This window comes from Petaurus breviceps, unplaced genomic scaffold (genome assembly GCF_028583685.1).
Source record: "Petaurus breviceps papuanus isolate PSGF00001 unplaced genomic scaffold, PetGlider_PUasm1.0 220, whole genome shotgun sequence".
Lineage (NCBI taxonomy): Eukaryota > Metazoa > Chordata > Mammalia > Diprotodontia > Petauridae > Petaurus > Petaurus breviceps.
In genome coordinates this window covers 14,329,761-14,335,886 of record NW_027185876.1, presented here as the reverse complement: position 1 = coordinate 14,335,886, position 6,126 = coordinate 14,329,761, and positions in this window count along the sequence as shown.

The following is a 6,126-nucleotide window of genomic DNA, read 5'->3' as shown; positions in this document are numbered from 1 at the left end:
CTTTACATTTACATTTTAATCTATTATATATTACATGTGACACATTATTTAAAATATATATATTACTTTATAATCTAATTTGTAAAATAATTTCAAGGGTAAAGTACTAATAGCTGAGGTTATCAGGAAGGACCATATTTGTTGTTGTTCAGTCATGCCTTACTTTTTGTGACCCTACCTGGAGTTTTCTTAGCACAGACACTGGAGTGGTTTGCCATTTCCTTCTCCACCTCATTTTACAGATGAGGAAACTGTGGCAAACAGGGGTAAGTGACTTGCCCAGGGCCACCCAGCTAGTAAGTGCCAAAGGCTAGATTTGAACTCAGGAAGAGTCTTCCTGATTCTAAACCCAGTGCTGTATCCACTATGGTGCCACCTAGCTGCCCTAGTTGTAGAGTTTCAGGAGGTGGCAATTGCACTTCTTGTTGTTGTTTGTCCTTACATCTCTAAGAGGACCATGACCTCAGGAAGATGATGTGTGACTTGCAAGTGAATTGGATTTAAGTGAGGCAGGGCTGCACAAAGTCACCAGCCTCACTTTCTCCTTCAGAGTCATCTGGGTCCAGTGGCAAGATATACATTCCAAGGAGTGGAAATAGCTTTGAGGCAACTGAAGTAAACTGAAGGAAGTTTGAGCTTTTAGAAAGAGGAGATAAGAAAGGACTAAGGAGGGGCCTGCTAGGTGGTGCAGTGAATAAAGCACTGGCCCTGAAGTCAGGAGGACCTGAGTTCAAATCCAGCCTCAAATACTTAACTAGCCCTGTGACCTTGGGCAAGTCACTTAATTCCAATTGCCCTGTCTTCCCCCTCCCAAAAGAAAAAAGAAAAATCTAAAAAAATTAAAATTAAAATTAAATTAAAAAAAGAAAGGACTAAGGCATTCAAGACATGTAGTTTTGCAAAGCTACAGAGGTAGGAGGAATAATATTGGATAGTAGGCCAGTACCCAATAGACCAGTTTGTCTAGAAAGTAGCATGTATGAAAGGGAATAATGCATAAGAAGCTTGGGAAGGTAGGCTAAGTGCCAGATACATGATGAAGGGCACTAAATGCAAAAGAGGAACTTGGATTTTAACTTAGAGGCAATAAGGAACCATAAGAGCTTTATTTTTCTTTAAAGCATGGGAGAGATCTGTGCTTTAGGAATACTGATTTGGTAACTGTGTGGAGGACAGATTGGAGAGAGGAGAGAGTTGAAGCACAGATATCAATTAGGATGCTTTTGGAAAAGTCCAGGCAAGAGGACATGAAGCCCTGAACAAAGGAGATGGCTCCATGAGTAGAGGGAAAAAAGGTCCAGGTGGGAAAAATCATGTTGAGGTCAAATGAACAAGGATTGACAACTGATTAGATCAATGGGGTGAGGAATGAAAGTTAACTTTAAGGTTTAGAGCCTGGGTCACTGGAAGGATAATGGTACCCTCAGCCAAAATAGGGAAATTTGGATAAAGGCTGAATTTGGAGGGAAAAACAATGAATTTTGTTTTGGAAATGTTGTATTTAAGATGTCTATGGGATGCACAGTTGGAAATATCCAGTAGATGGTTTGCATCCCAATGGCTTAACCCAGTTCTAGCATATAGTAAGTACTTAATAAATGCTTACTCATTGACTGATGTGGGACTGGAGTTTAGGAACAAGACAAGAGCTGGATATATAGATACAGGTATTTGGGATTTGTCTGCATAGAGATGATAAATGAATTCATGGGAGCTGATGCAATCAGCAAGGATGTAGAAAGAGAAGAGAGAATAGGACAGAGGCTTGGAGTACACCCATACTTAGAGGGTGGATGGGGATATAAAGGATACTGCACAGGAAAGGGCAAGAGAGAGAGCTGTAGCACAAAAGCCCAGGGAGAAAAGAGTATTCCAGAGGAAAAGGTGGTAAATAGTGTCAAATATTGCAGAAAGGTAAAGAAGCCCCTGGATATGGTATTTTAGAGCTTATTGGTAACTTTAGAGAAAGCACTATCTGTTAAGGGTTATGTGGGAAACCAGATTGCAAGAGACTAAAATATGAGTGAGAAGAAAGTAATGGAGACAGAAGGAGTAGACAGATTTCCTAGGAGTTTGACTATGAAAGAAAGGAGAGATGGGGAACAATATATCAGGGGGATGATAGGGTTAAGTGTGAGGGTTTTTTAAATATATATATATAATTTATTTCATTGAATATTTTCAATTACATGGGAAAAAAATTAACATTCATTTTCTAAAATTTGAGTTCCAAATTCCCTCCCATCAGCCCCTTGAGAAGGCAAATAGTAGTTTTATTATACATGCGAAATCATGCAAAAACATATTTCTGTATTAACTACATTACAAAAGAAAAGAAACACACAAAAAAAAACACAAGAAAAACAAAGTGAAAAAGTACACTTCAATCTACACTCAGAGCTCATCAATTCTCTCTCTGTAGGTGAATAACAATTTTCATCATGTCCCCTGGGGATTGTTTTGGATCATTGTATTGCTCGGGGTAGGCTAACTCTTCCATAGCTGATCATTCTTACACTATCATTCTTACTATGTGCAATGTTTTCCTGGTTGTGCTCATTTCATTTTTCCACATTTTATATAAGTTTCCTCAAGTTTTTCTGAAACCACTCTGCTTTTTCTTTCTTATAACACAATAGTATTCCATCACAATCACACACCACAACTTGTTTAGCCATTTCTCAATTGATGGGTATCCCCTCAATTTCCAATTCTTCACTACCCCAAAAAGAGCTGCTATAAATATTTTTGCACAAATAGGTCCTTTTTCCTTTCATATAAATCTCTTTGGGATGCAGACCTACTAGTGGTATTGGTGGATCAAAGGGTATACACAGTTTTATAGCCCTTCGGGTGCAGTTCCAAATTGTTCTCCAGAATGATTAAACTAGTTCACAACTCCATCAACAGTGTATTAGTGTCCCAATTTTTCAACATCCCATGAGGGTTTTATTTTTAAGGGTGGAGAAGACCTTGATGTGTTTTCAGACAGAAGAAAATGAACCAATCAATAAGGAGAGACTGGAGATTGTGGGGGGAAGAATGAGTTATAGGGTTCATCTGTTTGAAAAGAATGAAAATAATGGGATCAGGAGTACAAGTAGAGGGATTAGCCTTGGTAAGAAGAAAAGAAACCTTTCCTCTAGAGACTGGAGAAAAGGAAGAGAGAATAGGGGGTGATATCAAGGAGTTTTGATATGTAGGACATGGCAAATGGCCTGTATTTTCTCCTAAACCATAAAATCATAATTGACTCCTCTCTCTCCTTTATCCTTTACTTCCAAAAAGTTGCCAAATCCTGTTGATTCTACCCATCCCCTGCCAATCCAATCAACTAGTGGCTCAATGTTTGTCCCTGTAGCAGCAAGCACCCCAGTGTCCCCAGGGTTTGCTGCCACCACAGGTTCTTGGATCTGCTTTGATAAAAGAAAGCAACTTAAAATGGGTTAACAAGCTTACTTTAATCAGTCAAACATGTATCATTTACCTAGTTCAGGGGAAAAAGGTCAGCACCCCGAACTTTAGAATATACAGACAGAATTATTAAGACAGAAACAGATCAAGTAGACAGATTTCAAACTGTCCAACCATTACATCCATACCCAATCAACATCTGGGTTTTTCAAAGGGGGGGGGGGCACTCTGGACAACGGCTTCCCAGAATCCAGATCAAATCACAGAACACTTCTCAAAGTGAGCCCCAAAACAAAGCTACACATCAGGGCTTATATAGCCTTCTCCTGGAAGTATCTACTGAAAAACAAGCCTCCCACCCCAGGCTCCAGGTGCACTTTAGCCTAGGGGCAGGGAAGATCTTTAAATTTACATTCCCATTACAGTCCCCTCCTACCAATCCCCTCTGCTGCTACCCTAATACAGTTCTTCATTATTTGTCTCCTGGACTTGAGTGAAATAGGCTCTTAATTGGTCTCTATACTTCTCAAATATTCCTCCTAATCCATTTTACATACAATGCACATTTCTAACCATGTCTCTAATATGCTCAAAAAAAAAAAAACAACTCCTTCAACTACTCTCCATTTTCCATCGATTTAAAACTGAACTCCTTATCCAGGCATTAAAGGTTATCCATATTCAAGGCCCAACCAATCTTTCCATGATTATTTCCCAGAATCCTCATATAGACACACAATTAACATTATTAAAGAGCTCAAATTTCTATTAAATTGGGGGAGGAGGTATCATATTTCTGCAGTTATTTATTGAATAATAACATATACAAGAGTCACTAGGATGGTTCAGGGTCTAAAAGTCATAACTGAATGAACTAGAGATTTTATAGCCTGGAGAAGAGAAGATTTAGGGAATGATATAGTAGCTGTCTCCAACCTCATTTCTTTGGAGACTTAGTGTTACATGACATAGCCTTAAAACAAAACCAGAAGAACACTGGTATTTAAAAGATGGGGCTTGGTTTCAGGAAAAAGATTGGGGTCATGAAAAGAACTTGGTGATTTCCCAAAGGCAATCCAACCCACTCTCCTCCTGCTCTCAATTCTGAGCCCAGCTCCTTGGATATTTGTAGTGTCTGTCCAAGATATATTACACATATTACATATATATTGATGGATGGGCAATCTATGCTGTCCATCAATCTAAGCACATGCCATAATCTGGAAAACAAGCGTTCTCTGTCCACTTCATTTTTCCTATGTGGATAAGACACAAGTGCTTTTGAGTGGTTATATACATCATCTAGGGAACTCTGATGTTCAAGGCCCTGGTGCCATCAATATATAATATCATCCACAAGCATGAGCATCTGGAGGAACTTAGCTTTTTGCCTTGGATTCTGTGCTGCATCTTCATGACAAGTGAGCACCTCTAGCAAGCCTACATCAATTACCAAAAGGTTTTTTGATTCACTTGATATTAATAATTGGGGGAATGTTGAACAAAGTCATAATTTCTCATTATATCTTTCAAAGAATCTCATATAATTTGGAAATATACAGGGGAGACACCTTGTTGGAGAATAATTCAGGGATGGGGAACCTGTAGACTCGAGGCCACATGTGGCCCTCTAGGTCCTCAAGTGCAACCCTTTGAATGAATTCAAACTTCATAGAATAAATTCCCCTTAATAAAAGGATTTGTTCTGTAAAACTTGGACGCAGTCAAAAAGTCACACCCAAGGACCTAGAAGGCCACAGTTGGCCTCGGCTGTAGGTTTCCCACCCCCGGAGAAGATCCTTTAAGAATCTACTCTACCACATCAACATTTCTTTTGTAGTTACCATTCAATAAGCATAATGAAAACATAATTTTTAATCAATTGTGTGATGACAAAGAGAGCTAGGTGACTAAGTAGCTAGCTGGCACAATGGACAGAGCCCTGGACCTGGAGTCAGGAAGACCTGAGTTCATCATCCTCCCTCAGACATTAACTGTGTGACTCTGGGCAAGGCATTTAACCTCAGTCTGCCTGAGTTTCATCATCTATAAAATTGGGGAAGATAATAGCATCTGCCTGCCAAGGTTGATATAAAGATAAAATGTGATAACGTTTATAAAGTGATTTGCATAACTTAAAATGATATATAAATATTATCTATTGTAATTTTGATTACATGATCTACTTTGTCCTCAAAACATATTCAGATTGTTACCATAAAATTTTATCTGTATGAGAAAGTAAGCATATGAAAGAGTCACCCGGGCTCCTCCCAGGGACCCATGCTCATAACCTAAGAATTATATTTGACCCTTTAATCTCCCTAATTCCAGGTCCCACACATCCAATTGGTTGTCAAGTCCTATTAATTTCATTACTACAATATTTCTTGAATGCAGCTCTTGCTTTTGCTTTGACTACAGTCATCTTATTTCAGGCCCTCATCTCTTTTTTTTTTTTTTTTGCCAATACTATTGAATAGTGCCTCGGAATTATAGAATTGGAAGAGTTGGAAGAAAACAAAATTCCTAGTGTCATGGGCTATTTATTACCATCTATGCTCCCCCCCACCCCAAAGAATCCCAACTACAACACACTTTGTAAGTGTTCACCCAGCCTTTCCTGGAAGACCTCCAATGGGGATTAGATGAGGGGGTCACCACCTCCCAACACAAGCCATGTGCAGCTCCAGCTTTTCAGTTCTGAGGCCA